Source organism: Castor canadensis, chromosome 11, assembly GCF_047511655.1.
Source record: "Castor canadensis chromosome 11, mCasCan1.hap1v2, whole genome shotgun sequence".
In the NCBI taxonomy this organism is placed as follows: Eukaryota; Metazoa; Chordata; class Mammalia; order Rodentia; family Castoridae; genus Castor; species Castor canadensis.
In genome coordinates, this window is record NC_133396.1 from 18,407,256 (window position 1) to 18,427,570 (window position 20,315).

General features: G+C 40.0%; 2 long non-coding RNA genes across 4 annotated transcripts in view; both read left to right on the top strand.

Annotated features, from left to right (window-relative positions):
- Positions 1 to 20,315, top strand: part of LOC109676013 (uncharacterized) — a 355,135-nt gene that overhangs the window by 212,151 nt on the left and 122,669 nt on the right. The window lies entirely within an intron of this gene.
- Positions 6,089 to 20,315, top strand: part of LOC141413712 (uncharacterized) — a 41,058-nt gene continuing 26,831 nt past the window's right edge. For both annotated transcript variants that reach the window (XR_012438532.1, XR_012438533.1), the window contains exon 1: positions 6,089 to 6,977. This is a non-coding gene — a long non-coding RNA (uncharacterized lncRNA). The remainder of the gene's footprint in view (positions 6,978 to 20,315) is intronic.

A 20,315-nucleotide genomic window follows, 5' to 3' on the forward strand; every position in this document is an offset into this window, starting at 1 on the left:
TTTTTTTTTTTTTAAAGCTCCTTTTTGTTACTTGAATGTTGCAGCCAACAACTTTGAATATACAGTCCTGTTCTTGTTTTGAACTTAAATATCAATAACACAGTGTAAACAAATGGGAAAGAAGCTTGGTGTGTTCAAATAGTTCAGTGGTCATTAACAGGCAAGATAGACTTTTTTCAAAGTTGAACTTGCACAGTAATCTAAGTAGACACTTCGCGGTGTTTTTTTCTTTGGAGCCATTGTACTTCATGTGTAAGCCCTTTAACTCTATAGTACTTACTTGGTCACATAATTTGCTTACAATCTGGTATCAGCACAAAACATGCTAAGATATTTGTTCTTGTTTCTGTTTTCCAGGGGGTTTGGGAAACAAGGCTTCCAGTGCCAAGGTAAGCTGTCCCAGTGGGCTTCATTTTCAAGTACATCATGAAATGAACATTCCAAACAGGAACTCTGTTTCCAGTCATCATTTCTTTGTGAGCCAAAAGGTATGTTCAGATAATATTTTCAGAATATGAGGGACAGAAATTTGGGCCTTGAAAAAAAATCACACACTATTGCCTACTAGGCAATCTGCACATAGAGCTGCCTTTTTTCTCACTAGAAAAGAAAAAGAAGAAAGAAAACCTTCTTGTAAGTTTATTTTTTGCCAAGAACATTCTTGTCAGAAATTGCTGTCTTTGTGTGGGTGTTAAGAAAAAAATGGAGTCATTTTGTAGTCATGTGGCATTTCTTTCTTGTTCTTCTTCTTTGTTTTTGTTCCTCATCTCTTTTCCTATGCACTGGGTGGAACTCATGGCAACTGAGTTTTAGGCTCTACATCATTCTAGTAGGGTTTTGTTTAGATTGCCAATTGTTGGCTAGAACAAAGTTTGCACATTTTAAAGTTATGTCAGTGATGTGGGAATGACTGCTACAGTATGTCTGTGCGGTATACTTTTCATGCAGCTTAAATATCTGACAGCATATAACCATTGCATCCAGAAGGAAATTCACTAGTTTTCCTTGATAGTTACGTTTTATACTCATCAAATATCTAACCTTTCATGCGTTCCATTTTATTTGTCTAACTACAAAAACCCTTTATAGCTTTTGAAGGCATCACAGATTCATTAGCTCACTTTCTGTCTCTCCTGTTCATTGTCTATAGTATGTTTATTTGGTTCTGGTTACATTTCCCATGTGGGCATAGGCTTATGATTAGGGCAAGTGGAAAGAACATTCTAGCCAGGAAAATATTATCCTAACACTGTTTAATATTAAGTGCATTAGAGGGAGAGAGAGGCAATGTGTGTATTTTTACAACTGAAGTCAAGCCAAAGTTGGACAGCTTTTTGAACCTTCTTGAAATTGGTAATGTTGTTTCTAGTATACATATTAGAGGGGGACATTTTATGGGGAATGATGAGTAGTATTCTACATTTCTTACTTCCAAGATGGTCTTACAGTCCACATTGAATAGATTATTTTGAGCGTTACATTTGGAAATCAAGCGATACTACTTTAAAAAAGAATGAGGAAAAAGGCATACTGCTCCAGTCCTATAAAAGATGAAAGGGAGCGCTTCCCTATTTTAGTTCTCAAAGTTATGGGCCTGAACTTTACGGGTGAGATTTGGGTCCAGGCCTGAGCATGATTTTAGGAAGCTGAAAGGTGTAAGAAGATTCTGGGCCAATGGGATTCAAGTCTGTTATTACTTTGATGATATCTTTAGCTTAGGTGGGGAACTTGTAAGATACCATTTGGGACACATTGAATTTCTTCAAATATTATTTGTTCAGGAGAAAGTGAGTATGTTATTTTAACACTGTATCATTTCCTTCATAAAAATAATACAGAGAAGGGCTTCTCTTTCTTAGAATACTCATTTGAGCAGGTTTTGTTGGTAAAAATCACAGTGACCACAGGACTAGGCTACGGGAGTATGTGTGACTTCCTCTGGAGAGCAGTGACCGACCGTTAGTGTATCAGCAGATTAATAATAGTCTCACACCGTCATAACTCCCTCTTACCTAAACTTAAACAATGCCACTCATGGGTACGCAGTGTGGCTCAGGTAGTAGAGCGCCTGCCTAGCCAGAGCAAGGCCCTGACTTCAAACCCCAGTACCACAAAAGAAAAAAAAAAAAAAGAAAAAGAAAAAAGAGAAAAAGTGATACTCAAAAAAATTTTAAACTGTGCAAATTAGCAAAGCCCTAAGTTCAAACCCCAGTTCTGCAAAAAGAAAGTGATACTCGTAACAGTTTTAAACTGTAAAATAAAAAGTAAAATCGTATACATTTTTCTCTTTCTGTTGTTTTAACTTCTGTTGAAGACATCCATTCAGCTGGGTGTGGTGGTTCATGCCTGTAATCCCAGCACTTAAGAGTTTAAGGCAGGAGGATCTAGAGTTCACGGCCAGCCTAGGCTACATAGGAAGTTATAGGCCAGCCTGAGCAACTTTGCAAGACCATGTGTCAAAGAACAAACAAACAATCCAAAACAAAATCAACAAGAAAGACATTTACTCATTCACACACACTTAGTTTTTAAAGAGAGATCGACATTTTCTGTCGTTCTGCAATTTGCTTTTTTCACCTAGCATTGTATGCTGAACATCCTTCCATGTCAAAATAATCAGATCTGCCTTATTCCATTTAGTGGTGCTTGCATGATTGTATCCATTTTGTTCTCATGTGCCTCCACCGGGTGGTGTTTTAATTGTTACTAAGTTCTTACTAGTACAAACACTGCTGTGGGGCACATCTTTGGGCACTAGATATTTCTACAATAGTTACCCAGAAGTGTGTATATGTACATTTAAAATTTTAATGAGCGCTGCAGAGTTGCTCTCCAAAAAGGGTTCCAGTTTACATTTTCAGTATTGGTGGAAGAGAGTGCATGCTCCTTTGTCTTCATTCTTAGTGAAACTATTGGACAATATAAATGTTTTATGTTTTTACCACTGATAGCACCTTGTTTACTCTTCAATATTATTTTTCTTTATGAGCAGCATGTAAAATGTTAGATTAAAAAAAACAAAACTTCTGTTGGGCCCAAGCCAATATTTATTAATATGCCACCTAATACCACTTATGTGAACTCCTTGTAGTTGAAAGAAATTTGGTATTGGAGTCATGTGATGATTTTGTGGTGTTTTACAGAGTTCTGTGACCCAAGAAGACTTTCTGGAACCCCCACCCCTTTAAAAATGTCTGGGCAGAAAGTAACAAAATAACCACAAAGGAGTAGACCTTTGTGTTTGGTCTAGTAGGAAGCATAAAGAAGGGCAAAGTAGTGGTACCCTCACCCCTCTGATGAGCTTGTTGAAAGGGTAGATTGTTGCCTTCAAAAATGCATGGAGGGGTTAGGGTTACAGCTCAGTAGTAGAGTGAGTGCTCAGCATGTGTGAGGCCCCGGGTTTAGTCCCAAAATATATGTGTGTGTGTGTGTGTGTGTGTGTGTGTGTGTGAATCATGGCAGAAATGGTAAGTCAGGATGCCAGTGTTCCTGAAACTGAGTGTGGAGAGGGAAGAAAGGCCTAAGAGGTGGGTAGTTGTGATTTATTGAAAGCTTGTTTACAGTCCTTTGAGCTAGCTAGAGAGCCCTAGGATTACTTTGAGTTTATAAGACTGCATGCTTTTGCATGTACAAATCCTATTTGTGCAAATTTGACCTTTAAAATGATTTCCATTCTGTCCTCCATCCCTCTCCTCCTTTAAAACTGGCCTTTCCTGTGAAGTTCTTGGCTCTGTAGTTGATGTGACCGTGCCCAAGCTCTCCATCTGTGGCTGGTGACTATCCATTCACATGCCTCATAACTATTCAGCATGGATTATCCACCAGGCACCGTGCTAGCTGTGGGGAATAATTATAGTGCCTAAGATTTGTTGAGAACTCCCTTCATGTATGGTCCAGTGTTAAGCACTTGCATACATTTTTTTTTGTCATTTCAATACTCACAACCAAATAAGGACAAGTAATTTTATAGATGTGACTTGGAGAGGTTAATGTGCCCGAATCATACAACTAAGTGACTGGGCTAGGATCTGAAGGTAGATAGGCAGATTTTTGCTTTTTGGGTTTTTTGTTTGGTTGTTTTATTTTTTTGAGCTGGGGTCTCACTATGTTGCCTTAAGCTCGTAATCTCCCTGCCTCAGCCTCTTGAATAGCTGGGATTATAGGCACACACCACCATGCCTTGCCTGTAGGTAGATTTTTAATTTAATCTTGTTTGTTTATATATTTATGTATGTAGTGGTGAAGATCAAACCCAGGGCCTTACACATGCTAGGCAAGTGCTGTACTACTGAGCCATATCCCCAGCCCTTCTGAAGGTATGATCTTGATCATAAATTCATTTTGTTCTTCTCATCATATGGATTTTTGTGACTTTTCATTAAAAAAAAGCATCTCGAAGCACAAATTCTTCATGGATTTGTATATTTTTAAAAGCACCCGCCCCCATTTTAGCAGCTTGGGTCTGGATGTTGTCTTCCCTGTCCACCTGTCACTCATAATAAAATGGAACTCTATCTGTAAGAACATGCCTTTTAATTTCCTGTCTTACATTCTGGTGGTATATGGTGAAGTTATGAAACAAGTGCAGTCAAGCCTGGCAGACATTAGATTGAGAACGTTTCAGAGATACATGGAATGAGTTTACATTTGATCAAAGGTTAATTCAGTCCTACAACTTTTCTTTGCAGGAACTACTTCTCCTTCTCCTCCTCCTCGTCCTCCTCGTCCTCATCCTCCTCCTCCTCCTCCTCGTCCTTCTCGTCCTCCTCGTCCTCCTCGTCCTCCTCGTCCTCCTCCTCGTCCTCCTCGTCCTCCTCGTCCTCCTCGTCCTCCTCCTCCTCTTCCTCCTTCTCTTCCTCCTCCTCCTGCTTCTTCTTCTTGACCATTTTTGTTACATATATTAGCTGTACAGGGAGGTTTCATTGGGACATTTCTGTATATGCTTACAATATGCCTTGGTTAGATTTGCCCCCTCCATCATTCTCCCTCTCCCCCCTTAAAACAATTTCATTAGGTTTCACTGTTCCATTTTCATATGAGTATACAGAGTGCATTGGCCATATTACCCCTCTTTTACCTTCTGCATTCACCCTTCTTCTCCCTCTGGTTCCCACTCCCTAGCAGGACCTGTTTCCCATCAGGAGCATCTTCTTTTCTTAGTTCTCGCCTGAGGTTGGGAACTGTCAGGGTCTCCCAGAAACGCTTCGGGCTGCATGCTTGCTGTGTGTCTACTCTGCTGGTCCTTTTGGGGCTGCTGAGATCAATTATGTGGAACTTACCCAGAGTCTGGTACAGCCTGGCCATCACAAACTCAGCTTGTCTTAGAATTGTCAGTGTGTACTTGCACCCCAAATGTACACCAGATACGTATTCTGAAGTTTACTTAAATAAGCCTTTTTACTTATCAGAATTTGTAAATTCTTGATATTCTAAACTTGGCTACAGGGGAGATTGTTGAAAGTGGTATCAAACAGTGCTTTTGATAACCAACTCATTTAAAATTATTTCTGGGGCCAAGCATGGTGGTACAATTCCAGCTACTCAGGAGTATCGAGGTTCTAGGCCTGTTTAGGCAAGAAAAGTTAGTGAGACTCCATCTCAGTGAATAAGCCAAGCATGGTGGATCATGTCTATATCCCAGCTATGTGTGGGAGGTGGAGATTATGTTCACTGTCAGAGATTGGCACCTGCGCCAAAAGATAGGCCTTACTTAAAACAAAACAAAAACAAAAAACTAAAACAAAACTAAAGCAAAATGGCTGGGAATATGATTCTAGTGGTAGAATACTAGCTTAGTAAGTTCAAGTCCTTGAGTTCAAGCCCCAGTACTGAAAAAAAAAATCCTGGATGTTTCTATCATTTTCTACTTCACCTTCAGATATCTAAAGTCAGCCGTGTAAACTTAAGCTGTTTCACCCGCATGATGTAATTCTTCATTTGAATTTATCCTTTCTGCTCCATCCTTGTCTGTTCTCATCTCCCATCATTTGGGTATTAATAATAACAAGTGTGGAGAAGCATTTCACAGAATGAAGTCTGAAATTTTGGATGACTATTCAACAGGTATTATTATTATTATTATTATTATTATTATTATTATGGTTTGTTTTGGTGGTTCTGAGGTTTGAACTCAGGGTCTTGCACTTGCTAGTAGTATTTTAAACATTTCCATGTCTGCCAGGTGTTGGGTCTGATGCTGGAGCTATGAGGAAGCAGAGCTGAGATTATCTCTCTGCCATTCCTCTGGTACTGGACCCAGTTGCTAATCTGGTATCTGGGCCGACAACTAACAATGGCATGTGGAGTTGTAGGGGAAGGGACGTTGGGACTTTTGTAGTGTATGACAGAGGGACTCGAGTCAGGCCAGGAAAATCTCACCTGAGGAAGCAGCATTTGGATGAGCTGCAAAGGCTGAGGAGTTAACATTGAAGAAGCAGGGAAGAAGCTTCTGGGTAAGGCATTCCCACTTACAGAGGCCATAAGAGGGAGCATTGTGTGTGGTAGGAACTGAAAGAGGCTCTCTGTTGCTGGAGTGTTTTGAGTGAGGGTAGTGCAGGGCGAGGCCGTGGTGCCAGTCACTGTTGTGTCATGTGCTAGAGGAAGACTTGCGGCTTTGAACCTGTTGACTGAGAGGAACTTCAGAGTGAGGGTAGTGCAGGGTGCGATGAGGTTGGAGAGTTAGGCAGGAGCCACCTGGCAGGTGTTAGACCACCTGGAAGCCTTTAGTCCCTTAGCCTAGGAGCCATGGGAAATTTTCAAAGGGCTTAAGCCTTTGCTTAAGGAAAGAGGTGGGGCAATCAGAATTTCCCTGGGAAGGAGTAGGTGGGCTGTTTCTATGGGAAGAACTAATTAGAAATGGGGAAGAAGGTGTGTGGCAGCCTACAGTGAGGTCATGTATTACTCTTGAGAGAATTGGTTCCTGAAACCAGAGAGGCACTGATGGAGAACTGTTTTCCAACCCAGGATCTACTTAGGAGGTGAGACCAGCTGGACTTGGGGATGAACAAGGGAGGCAGGAGTGGGGTGGGGGAAAGGTCAGGACTGTGGTGCCAGTCACTACTGTGTGATGTGCTAGAGAACTTGCGGCTTTGAACCTGTTGACTGAGAGGAACTTCAGAGGTCTCCGAAAGGAAAGCAGGAAATACCAGCAAGGCAGCTGGATTTGGATGCTGGATCCAAGAAGGGCAGCCAGGACTGGAGAGAAAACATGAGTCACCTACTTATAGGTTGAACTGAGTAATAGCAAAGATTGCAGTGCCTGAGAAGAGAGGGCTGGTGCAGTCAGCATAGTAGAAGCCGGACATTTATTGGTCACAATGAGCCTGTCAAAGAGAGGGTAGGGTGGCCATTGAGGTAGGAATAAACCCAGAGCCTGTAGAAAGGCAAGGGAGAAGACCAGTTTAAGCATGAGGTAGATATTGTTGTAGGTGAGGGGGGGATGGGAGACAGGAGTTGTCCTGATGGCCTGTTGGGGTTAGAGCTTGGTGGTAATGGCACACAGTAATGGAAACGGGAGAACAGCTATCTGAGCAACCCCTTCTCTCGGCATGTCTTTGGGTATTGATACAGAAAGATACAGATGCACCATCTTGCCTGCGATAATCATTGTGTATGTGACTTAAAGAGGTCCAACACAACCATGGCCCCCCTTCCTTTTTATGCTCAGCTACCACATTTGTATCTGCAGTAAAAGGATGTCTTAATTACTGCTTTTCGAGTTACACAGCTGTAATATCTTTTCATCCTATCAGAAGAGATAAAACGGATAAAACGCTAGGCATGCAAGCATTTGTCTGTGTTTGAGAGATTTTATTAAGCTAGAATATTGTATTAGAGATTCAATTCCATTTTCAAGTATTTTGTTAAGAGGACCTCAAGATAATTGTAGGGAAAAGGGATATTTGGAGGTCATGTCCCTTGATATTAACTGTATTACAGAATTTTATAAAGTAAGGTGGACTACTTTTTTTTGGCGGTACTAGTGTTTGAACTCAGGGCCTCATGCTTGCTAGATAGGAGCTCTAGCACTTGAGCCACACACCCAGCCCGAGGTGGATTTTTAAACAGCAACAAGCAAAGCAATTTTGGACCCACCTGCTGTCGTTTGGGGCTGGTAGTGATGAGACTGATGGGTTCTGACTAGGTTCATTCAAGGTAGGAATAAAGAGGTACCTGCTTGCTTCACTTTTCACCTGTGCTTTCATTTTCTGCTCTTGGACAGAGCATTTATTTCTCTCTCTCTTTAGTAAAAATTTTGCCTGCAGTAGTAACTTCTCCATGTTTTCAGTCCCTAAAGGGACTCCATAAATTATCAAGGGGTGACAGCCCTGAAGATAAGTTTTGCTTAGTGCTTTTTGGGGTAATGTTAGATATGAGATGTCAGAAGGGATATTTTGGAATCTTAATTCCCTTGCACCTTGGACTCAGGGAAGAGGGTTTGGGTGTGTGGCTGTCTTAGCTGTGTCTTCTGATGGCTCAGTCTTAGTCATTTGGATTGAAAGATTGTACACCCCAGGCTTTTGGTCCTCACAGTTTGTTGCTTTCATGCTTAGTGTAAACAGGACCCTTTTACATCTCTCCTCTCTTTAACCTCTGAAGACTCTGATATGCATCTGTTATGCCCTCCCATGTGGTTGGTGCTGCTTTATGAATTTCAGATCTTTTCACTTGTGTCCTGTTAGTTGGGATCGGCAAAGTTCTAATGGGCATAGCAATGCTGAATCCCCAGTCTTCAGAGGCTTAACATAACAACCATAGCCAGTTGCTTCTCCTTGCCATCCATACACCTTACAAGGAGGTGTGGGGCAAGTAGGCGAGTGGCATTCTCTCCACACAGACTTGAAAGATTTTAGCCTCAGGCCTGAGTCAAATCCTTCAGGAGCCAGGGAAGGTTGGACTTGGGCTATTAAACTAAGAAATGACACTTCTGCTGCAGCTCATTGGCTAGGGTGGGCCATGTGACCTTCTAAGGGGGGTGGTGTTCCATATTCTTTGCGCTTTGAACATAGCGCAAAGAATAGGAGTATTTGATGAGAGTGTTTTTAGCTCTGCTACCTCCGTATGGTATTTGTTTCTATTCTTTCCGACAGTTGTATTGTTATGTATAGCATTTTGGTTGTTGCCTTTCCTTAGTAGGAACTCTCTTAAAGATAATATAAACTACATATAATCTCTGTTTTGTTAAAGCACTTATTTTTTTTTTCATTTTTCTTTTATTATTCATATGTGCATCCAAGGCTTGGTTCATTTCTCCCCCCTGCCCCCACCCCCTCCCTTACCACCCACTCCACCCCCTCCCGCTCCCCCCCTCAATACCCAGCAGAAACTATTTTGCCCTTATCTCTAATTTTGTTGTAGAGAGAGTATAAGCAATAATAGGAAGGAACAAGGGGTTTTGCTGGTTGAGATAAGGATAGCTATACAGGGCATTGACTCACATTGATTTCCTGTGCGTGTGTGTTACCTTCTAGGTTAATTCTTTTTAATCTAACCTTTTCTCTAGTACCTGTTCCCCTTTTCCTATTGGCCTCAGTTGCTTTAAGGTATCTGCTTTAGTTTCTCTGCATTAAGGGCAACAAATGCTAGCTAGTTTTTTAGGTGTCTTACCTATCCTCACCCCTCCCTTGTGTGCTCTCGCTTTTATCATGTGCTCATAGTCCAATCCCCTTGTTGTGTTTGCCCTTGATCTAATGTCCACATATGAGGGAGAACATACGATTTTTGGTCTTTTGAGCCAGGCTAACCTCACTCAGAATGATGTTCTCCAATTCCATCCATTTACCAGCCAATGATAACATTTCGTTCTTCTTCATGGCTGCATAAAATTCCATTGTGTATAGATACCACATTTTCTTAATCCATTCGTCAGTAAAGCACTTATTTTTATAGTTTATTTTTTCCTCAGTATTTTGCTTTTGAATCCAATAGTAGCAAACCAATTGTTTTTTATTCACAATATAGCAGTGCAAAAGAAAGTAGCTTTTGCTCTGTAGTAGGATTTATAAATGTAATACCTCTTAGAACAGGCTGTGGTAATTCTGATGATGATATGCTGGTATCTTTTTTATTTTTTATTTATGTTTTCTTTTTGTGGTGCCAAGGATGGAGCCAGAGGTCTTGCCCATGCTAGGCAAGTGCTGTATCACTGAGCTGTGTCCCAGGCCTGAGCTACGTCCTTGCATGGTCATTCAGTTATCTTTTAAACAATTATGTTCTTTGTCATTTGTTGATAGGTTCATCTCCTTTGGACAGTTCTCACGTTGTTTAAGGAGAGAAGGAACCTTTTCTCATGGTTTTCTGTGCCCTGTACTTGTTTGTGGGCTGAGGGGAGGGAGCCTGGTTCTGTACATGGTGGGGATGAGGGGGAGTCAAGGAGGTGGAGTCCTAGTCATTGCAGGCCCTTCCATGTCATCATCCCCAGGAACCCTCACCTGACTGCTGGACTGCACCTGTTCTGGGCCCTGACTGACAGGACAAGCAGAAGTAGATTGATTCTTCCTCCTGGAGGTGACTCCAGGGATTCTTTATCATAATCCTGTCAACTGAAAAAGGTTTCAAAGTCTTGCACCCTTGACTTTGTGGTTGGGTTGAGGTTTTAAAAATTTGTATGTCTCCATTTCCCCTGATTATGCTAGACACGTGTCCTTTTTAAAAATGTTGCAAATGAAGTGTAAAAAAAGTGTGATCTTCCTATGCAGAAGATGGTTTGTTGTACTTCCTGCTTTGTAAGTATGTGTGTGTGCATATATTCTTTATGTGTTAAAATACATTTTAGATCCTGCCTTTGACACTTAAGATTATACTGTGATAGACACCTTGATATGGGTAAAAGACGGAATAGCTATTTCTCCAAAGAAGGTTCACAGTCAATAAGCACATGAGGCAATGCTCCAAGTTGGTGACATTAGGGAAATGCAGATCAAGACCCCAGTGAGGTATCACTTGGCAGTCATTAGGATGGCTGTTGTAAAAAATAAATAAATAACTAAAAACAAAAGAGAACAACTAAAAATCAAACAACAAGAAAGTAACTCCCTCCCCCCAGAGCATATCAAATGTTGATGAGGATATGGAGAAGTTAGGGCACTCAGGCTTTGTTGGAGAGGAATGTAAAATGGTATAGCTGCTGTAGAAAATGCTGGGACTTTTTCAGAAAGTTATACTGTATGACCCTGTAATTCTGCTTGTGGGTATGTACCCAAAAAGAAATACCCACATTCAGAGCAGCATTTTTGTCAATACCTGAAAGGCAGGAACTACTCAAATATCCACCAATGAATGAACAGATGAACAAAATGTGGAATATATATAAGGACAAATATCATTCAGCCTTAAAAAGGAAGGAATTGTGGAATATGTTACAACATGGATAAGCTTAAAAGAAACCACTGTGCTAAGTGAAATAAGCCAGGCATCAGAGGATAGATGTGAGGCTCCACTTACATGAGGTACCTGGATTTGTCAAATTCACAGAGACAGAGTAGAATGGTGATGGCCGGGGAGGCAGTGAAGAAATGGGCAGTTAGTATTTGATGGGTGGTTTTAGCTTAGAAAGATGAAAGTATTCTGGAGATGGATGGTGATGAATGATGTTTGTAGAACAGTGTGACTCACCTCATGTGAGAGAACTGTACACTTAAACATGGTGAAAGAGGTAAGTTGTGTGTAAATTGTACTGCAGTTTAAAACTATATTGCAGTAACTTTCCACATTATTAAACATCGCTGAAAAAATATATACTATTCTACCCTATGAAATCCTTTACCATTTTATTCACTATTGGACATTGTTCCATTTTTCAGTAATGTGAGAAATACTGTGCTGAGTATCCCTATGGCTTTTTCTTTATAGAGATGCAGGATGGATTCCTAGAAGTGAGATTACAAGGCTATATGGTATAAACCTTTTTAAGGCATTTGTTCTAAATTATCACATTACCTTCAGAATGTGAAGCACTTTTGTACCAGCAGTGTATGGGAGAGCTCATTTCACCTTAACCTTTCAGATACCATGTGCTATCTTTAAAAATAAATTTCTTTTTTGAGGCAAAAAATGGCCTGGCATGGTAGCATTAACTGTAATCCCAGCACTCAGGAGGCTGAGGCAGGAAGATTATAGGTTTGAGGTCATCCTGGGCTACAAAGTGAGACACTGTCTCACAAAAAAAAAATTCTCTAAGCCAAACAATGATATGTCATCATTGTGTCAGTTTGTTTCCATTTTATTATTTTTTTTTCAGTGCTGCTGATTGAACCCTTGTGCACTCTACCATTTACCTATACCCTAGCCCCTTATTACTGGTAATGTTAACAGGATTTTCCCACTTTCATTAATAAAATGCCTGAAATACAGTGAGTGTGTACTCTTTGTTGAATGAATTTATTGATTGTCTGGTAGGTACCATACTCTTTTAAGTGTCAAACCTTGTTTGACATGATGTCAAACAAGATTGATGCTTCTTGTACTTTCCATACTGTACTTATGTCTAGTGGAGAGTCAATTACACAATTGATAGATGCTATCAGATGTGAAGTAAGCCTGCTGTGAAGACAAATATTGGTGATCCTCTACCCCAAGGTGTGAGAGACAGAGAAGGCACCTGTAAGGACGTGATGTTTAAGCCACGACTTGGTTGAGTAGGAGGAATCCTGCAAGGGTCCTCCTCCCAGCTGGAAAATTGGAGCATGTGGGTGGAAGAATGTTTCCAGAAGAAAAACCCCAAGGTACTAACATTTCTTGCTTCTTTAAGACTTGGCTATTCCTTGTCCTTTGCTCACTTGCTCTTTTTTTCTTCCTTCCCTTCCTTTTCTTTTTGTTCCCTTCCCTCCCTTCATCCTTTCCTCCCTTCCTTTATTCCTCCCTCCCGTCCTTCCTTCCTCTCATTCCTATTAGTTTATTCATCTTGGGGCTAATTTTTAAACAAATACAGCAATTTTTGAAAAAGAAGTATAGTAAATTCTTAACTTTCCTCATTCATGTATGTTGTATTTTCCTTTTTCTGGTTAATTTGATGTTTATCCTCCTGTCCTACCCCCAGCAAACAACTTTTGTTTATGTGTGTCTATTTTAGTATCATAGTAGATAGGAAGGATCATCCCTATATCTGAAAGAGAGTAGAGAATAGAGGATAGTCCCACTGTCTACCCCTAGCCTCCTAGAAGTGGAGCCTGACATAGGATGGAGCCAGTCCTGGGCCAGGCCAGGGCTAGGCCAGCATCATCCTTTTGCCTTTCTGCCAGGGATCATGTGCTGTGCAGTTACAGCCCACAGCTCTGCAGTTTTTCTCCACTTCCCAAGTTCCTCACACTCTCATCTGTGCTTAGTAAGTGCCCATTCTAGGAACGTACAAGACCCCCTTTGGCTCCTTGAATGAGACCATAGATTTTGGTATTCACTGCCCTTCATCTTTAGAGTGACTCTGCTGAGATTACTATTAGAATAGATCAGCATTTTTACTTCCTTTACAGAGTCATATTTAGAATCGTGGGAGAGAGAAGGGAGAGGTGAACAGGGATGGCACAGGGAACTCCAACATGTCTGAGGACTTGGAAAAGATGAAAGGTAAGGAATAGAAACTGTTGACTGGCTCTGGCCAAGAAGCTTTCCATCTCTCAGTCATCAAGATTTAAAATTTGTCTTCCACTTTACATATCGGGAAACCAAGTCTGTAAGAGGTAGATATTGTTTGTGGTAGACCTAAGTTGAGCTAAGAGCAAAACTTAATCTTTTCCTAATATACTTTTTTAAAAGGCAATGCTAGAAAACTCGGCACTGACCTTTTGAGTTTGAGAACTAGGAGAGCTTGATTCAGTGGTGTTCTTGAAAAATCTTAAAAGCTAATGCTTTTGTGCCTCTCAAACAAGACATTTTCTTTAATTCTCATTGCTAAAATTTGTAAGCAGCATAAAGATTTATTGGTTTTGGTGAATTTATCATTAAGGCCTTTTTCCCCTCAAGTTCCCAATTGAGCAGTAGCTTGTTGTTGTTCTTGGAAAGGTGATTTTAACCCTACAAATTCCACTAGCAGGCTGTCCAGTTCTTCCTGAATGGTTTCCTAAGGGATTTTGAATATTCTCTTTGGTATACTTGTTAACCTAGTCTCACACTCACACTTTATTTTTCTTCTGTTCTGGGAGCCTTTGGATTTGCCACTGTCTGCAAGGCTGTCATGTCTCAGTTGCAGTTACTGGAAAACACTGGCCTTCTTTGGTCACTGACCAAACTTGTCATTGTTCATTGCTGCCTGGCTCTAGAAGGAAAAGTTGGGTCCAATTTTCAGAATTGCCTGTTTTGACTGACTGTGCATAAAACCTCACTTTGGCCATGAACCACACTCTGACTATTAGCATAAGTACCTAATGCTGCTTTACTCCATTGTGATTGTCAAGAGAAAGTGATGAGCAAGGCTGGCACCGGCTTCGGCTGCAAGAGCTCTTTCCACTGTATTTATTTTTTCTGCCTTCCAGGATTATTTTCCTTTATGCAACTGTGCAAAGGACATTACATTTCCTCCACTATTTTTAAGTATATCTTTTTTGGGGGAAGGTTGTTGTTCAAATCTGTCTTAAAAGACTGAATTTTAAAAATATAGGAGAACCAAGAATCGGCAGCTGTATCTGGGCTTTGGCAGTGTTCACTGTGGAAAAAAGGGGAAAGCACATTTTGTGGCATAGGACTATAACCAACAAATAAGATATTTTTGCTATTTTAATTGGCTTTTCCTGGCAGAAGTTTCATACAGCTGTTTCTCTGAGACACTGACAACTATTTATGGTAAGTAAACTTTTGTAGATAGCAATAGAAACAGTATGTTTCTAGATCTCAAGGTAATAGAAAAAATGACAAGAATATAACTCATGACCACCATCCTGGGTTCACTTGTCTCATTGTTTTTCTATTTTATCTTTTACTTTATAGACTGTTCAGTGTTGCAGCACTAAATCAGGCTTTAGTCTGTCTTGCTGGCATTCCTTAGGCATTGATTGAAGAGAGTGTACCAGTGTGTTGGGAAGGCGATAGATTGGGGAGTGGATAGTGACTTTGATTTCTGGTAGTTCCTTTTTGGTTGGAAGGAATAGAATGAACAGTTTTTAAGTGGTTACTGTTAAGAGAATCCTGGAGCATGGCAGCTTTTCCCACTGACTGGCAACACTGTCATAGCTGGATCACTAATCTTCCACAGTGTTACAAAGTTTCCAGCATATACTTCTCACATCTCTGCCTCAGGGAGCCAGCATTATGGTTCTGCTGTTTAATTGCTCTGGAGTTTAATCCATCTTTCTTTTAAAAGTAGGCTTTCTGAAGACAGAGCAGCTCAAAAGGAAGTCAGACTCTTTTGTAAAATCTCAAACTTCTTCATTGTACACTTGGAATAAGACATCTCAAGGATTTTTTTTTTAATGAACTACTTTGAAGCTAACTTATTTAATTTTAGTGTATGCAAATTTTTTTCCCATACATGACTTCTACACTTTCCTAGAGGTACTGAAAAACTGTTCCCGTAAAGGAAGTCAAGTTTCTATTCTGTTTTTCAATTTAGGTCCTTAATACTGTTTTGTCATTAGTACTTGAGGGGAACTTAAAAAAGAAAGAAATATAACAGCTGTTCTGGAGAACATTTAGAGAACCACAAACTCTAGAATCTGTTGTTTTTTCTTGGCCCTATTCTCTCTCCCCAAAAGACCTTTAAATAGAAGCTGTTTCCTTTTGCTGCATTAACCCCAAACCTTATCTGATTTCTTCAAGTTGCTGGGAAGAGTCACAGCTTGCCTCTGAAGGCCACCAACAAGGACCAACATATTTTATGGAAATGCCAGCAAAATAACCCAATATTAAGAGACTGCCTTACCAATTACATGAATGCAAGCTTAATCAGATTTTGGAATGCTTTTCATAGAATTATATAATAGAGGTGAAAGAAAATTTTTATTATGTGAGCTAAAAAGTGTAAGCCTTACTGTTTGACATCCACTTTATTAATTCCAGGCTTAACAGCAGGATCATTTTTGAGTAAGAATGACGTGGATTAGTTCTTTTAAACATATCTTCATCTCATTTATGTATTGCATTAATCTCTTAGGGGGAACAGATAAAAAAGGACATTTAAACCTTACAAACAAACCACACATCATAAGATGTTCCAGACATCACTCAGACAGAATGCAATGGACTTTTGCCTGAAGATAATCTCAGTAATGGAAAACCAATAGCAAGGGCCCAGGGAAGTAGGTTTTGGGTGGGTGGATTTGCCCTGGGCAGGGGACTGGGGAATGCTGGTGTCAGAACTGGAAGATTGTTTTAGAATGTGGCCCCATTTGGTTAAGGTTTCAAATGTTCAGGAAGCTTTCATAGCAGACAGGATCAGCCAGGAACTTGGTGATTCTGCTGTGCAAACAGTGATGTTTTCACAAAAGATTAATTTGGCTTATGCATGACCATAGCTGCTAAGGTTCTTTAAGATGAGAGAGTAGAAACTACATTTGGGGAAAAATTAGAGCAAAAAATATTAGCGTATTTAATGTGCTTGATGGAGAGCAAAGAAAAATGTCATAATTGGGTTCTGTGTGTTCTAAGTAAGCAAAACTGATCTGAATTTGGATACCTCAGAAATCCTTTATTTAGAAGTTACTTACATTCATCACTGATATAGCAACTGTCATCCTTCAGGAGCAATGATTTTGCTAAAATTATTTGGCAATTACGAAGGTAGGGGAGCCAGTCAAAGTCATGGAGGGTCAAGGAGGAGCTTGACGGTGAGTTCTTGTTAGAAGAGGCACATGCCGGGAGTCAGGGGAGGAAGGAGGAGTTCTGTGGGAATCTGGTGTGCAGGAAAGTGGAATCCTCACGTTCTTTATGCCTGAAAATAGAATAGATACATTATTACAGATCTGAGAAATCACTTGCATGATTCTTGTAATATCTCTGCATCTCCCTAGCTGTGTCTCTCTCTGTCTGTGAAGACTTAAAGAAGAAACCTCTTGATGCCATGTTAGATCTTCATTTTTTGTCTGGTCACAGATCTCTGTCTAGAAAGCTGCTAGCTGCCTACTCTTAGAAGTTTTGGGATATAGGAAGCCTCACAGACAATAAATGTTCAGTCAGCCCTTCAAATTCAGTCACATTACATCAAATAATGGTAACATTTTTTCCCCCTGCATTTAATCTCTATAGTGTGGATATGGTGTGAATTCTGATGGGGATAACATTTAAAAAATTGTCTCTTTTGGGGGTGAAAAGTGAGGAATGTTGGCTTGAAGTGTGTGCATATGCTTGCTGCATGCAATTCTGGGGAGATGTGCCCTGCATTGTGGGTGCTTGTCAATTCAGAATATCTCACCTTGAAAGAAGTTTGCTGAAGGGTAAAACACTCTTTATAAACAGTCCTATGATTCTGAATATATGAAGAGCAGTTATAAGCAAGGAACTGTTTAGATGAGATGAATAATTACCTAAGTACTTGACCGTGTTAGCACATTGTGATCACAGCTTAGAGTTTGAAATTGAAGTGGCTATATTCTGAATAATGTTAGTTTCTTTTTTTCTTTTATGTGTATAAGTACTTTTTAAATTGAATGTCATACTAAACATTTATCCTTAAAAAGCCACCTTGCATTTCTTTTTTTTTCTTTTTTTTTTTACAATTTACCAAACAAAAATACCAAACAGGAAAGTGGTTTGTAAAATTGTAATAAAGATTCCAAGTGAGTTATTTTCTCACCCCTTTTGTATAGGGAATTCAAGAAATTTTGGATTATTTTATTTGGACTACAGATGAACTATATGTGGTTTCAAAGGTTACCAGCTATTTTGACATTGTTTTCCAGTTGTAAATTCAACCACTTAGCAAAGGTTTTTTGGAGCACCTGTATACACAGACACGAAGGATGCAGCAGTGGCTAAATTGGCTGTGCTCCCTATTTTGAGGGAGCATTGAAATCCACTCAATTTGAAGTTGAATTGAAGTAAGGAATTCAGAGTTGGGGTGCTGTGGGAGACAGGGTGAACATCTGGACTTATATGTGTGCAGGTAGAGCTAAAGGCAGATACCTGAGGAACAGGGTAGAATGTGAAAATCACTAACCCAGACACTGTAAAATGGTGTACCTGAACCTAAGTCTGGATGGAGAGGAAAATTGAAAGGAAGAATTAGGATGCCAGTGTCCACCCTGTCTAAAACTGGAAAGCATCATTCAAAAAAGATTACCTATTTGTTTGTTTATTTATTTATTTATTTGCAGTGCTGGGGATCAAGCTGAAGATCACATACATGCAGTCTTAAATTTCGTTAGCTTCATTTTGTTAGTGTCAAGAGTATTTATGTTGAATCTATAAAAAATGAAAATAGCATGTGGAATATAATGTCTCCATCCAGACACAGCTGTAGGAAGATGTCTAGAAGGATTTTTGCCACACATTAACAGTATTTGTGTATGAGTTGATTTATTTTACATTTGTCTTTCTATTCTGCATTGCATAAATTCTTTAAAATATTTTATTTTCTTTAAATGCTGCAAATATATGACTGTGTTACAAGCAGATAATTTTGACTTTGGGGACTATAAATGATTTTTTAGTACTTTTAATTTCCAAATTTAAAAGGGGAAGGGTGGAAATACTTTGTTTACTGTGCCGAGCATTGGTTATATGTGTTACACATACTGACCTGGTTTCCTAAGTAACTGGAAATATACATGGGGGCTGTTGGTATTTTGGGCACTTATCCATCTCTTCTCTGCCATGCTTTTTTTACATCACTTTTTTCTCTGCCTCACTTATTCTAGTGTCACACCACTCTTCATGACCAATTATAGAATGGTGTAACTTCTTCTTAACAAAAGAAATTTCCTTTGTGTTGTTTTCATTGTAAGCTACTGAAGAGATGCAAATGGGTGTGGGTTGGGGGAAGATGGCTGGATATGGTCATGTTTAGAAGCTCATTTAGCCTTCCTTGTAGAGACTGGATTGGAGAAATCCTGGAGTGATCTACCAGCTAAATATGACTGAAGCATTCCTGCTAGGGATGATAGTGACTTGGACAGTGGAGGCTGAGGCCAATGTAAGAGGCTGTCCTTTGAAAATGGACAAGACTAAGTGGAAAAGTAGATCTGGAAAGGGCCTGAAGGAGAGGGTGCCCAGGGTGATTCCTAGGTTCAGAGCTTCCACAGCAGGATGGATGGTGCTGCCATTCACTGAGATAAGATGTGATGGAAGGAGAGTTTGATGTTTGTACATCTGACTCATGAGGCTGGGCCAGGTGACCTTGGGCTTTATTTCAAAACCGATAGCAGCATAGTGTCTAGCATTGTATGTCTTGAGGGAGGGCTTATGAAAGGGCTTCTTGGGCTCCATCACTCCCTAATATTTTATTTATTTTGGTTTATCAATAGCATTTTCAGGAGGAGAAGTTCCTTTGATATCTTTCAGGGAGGGCCATGGACTCAAGAAGTTTAAGAACTACTGACTGTTTCATCACAGTGACCGCTCAATAAATACTTGTCATGGGCTCCTGAGGCTCAAGAACAGCATCGATGAGTGGAAATTTCCTAGTCAACCTTGTAAAAGGGAGTTTGAATCTCTCCGAAGTGCCATTGTTCCAGGAGAGTTCCCCTGATCACCTAGGACCAAGATGATCCCTCTGTTTCTTAGTTCTTCTAGCAATTATTGTGCACATATTATTTCTTGCCTTTATTATTTTTTTAGCCCAAGTCTTTCTAGTTGAAATAGCTAGCAATATTAGCATAGTCCCACACTGGCCAATTTATATAATTATCCCTGTGAGATTGGTATTGCATTTAACAGGTGAGGAAACCAAGGTATAGGGAATGTAAGTAAATGGTAGTATGTGGTAGGTAGGAGTGGGTGGCAGAACTGGAATTTGAACCCAGTGGATTTGGTTCTAGAGTCACACTGCTTTCCACCTGTTGAAAAATGCTGTTGGCTGACAGAAGTCACATGGATCCTTTGTCTCTCTCATTGTGCTTTGTGCTCAGATCTTTACTGAAACAATGAAAATAACATAGTGTGACCAAGTCTTTTGTATATAATGGCCCTGCATATGCCTGGAATAAAAGAAAATCCCTTTTGTTTTCTCATTTGTCTGCTCTCCACTTGGTAAATTAAGTGCCTTTCCCCTCTGTGGATGAATTTTCTTAGGAACTCTTAAAACTCTTTGCTTTGGAAATAATAAAGTACACAAAAACTCCATATTATGATACCCAATCACAGATTTGAGATTGATTTCTGTGACCACCCTAACCTCCCACACCAGGCAGTTCTTACTGTATGTGGTGTGTGTGAAGTTGTGATTGAATTAAAAA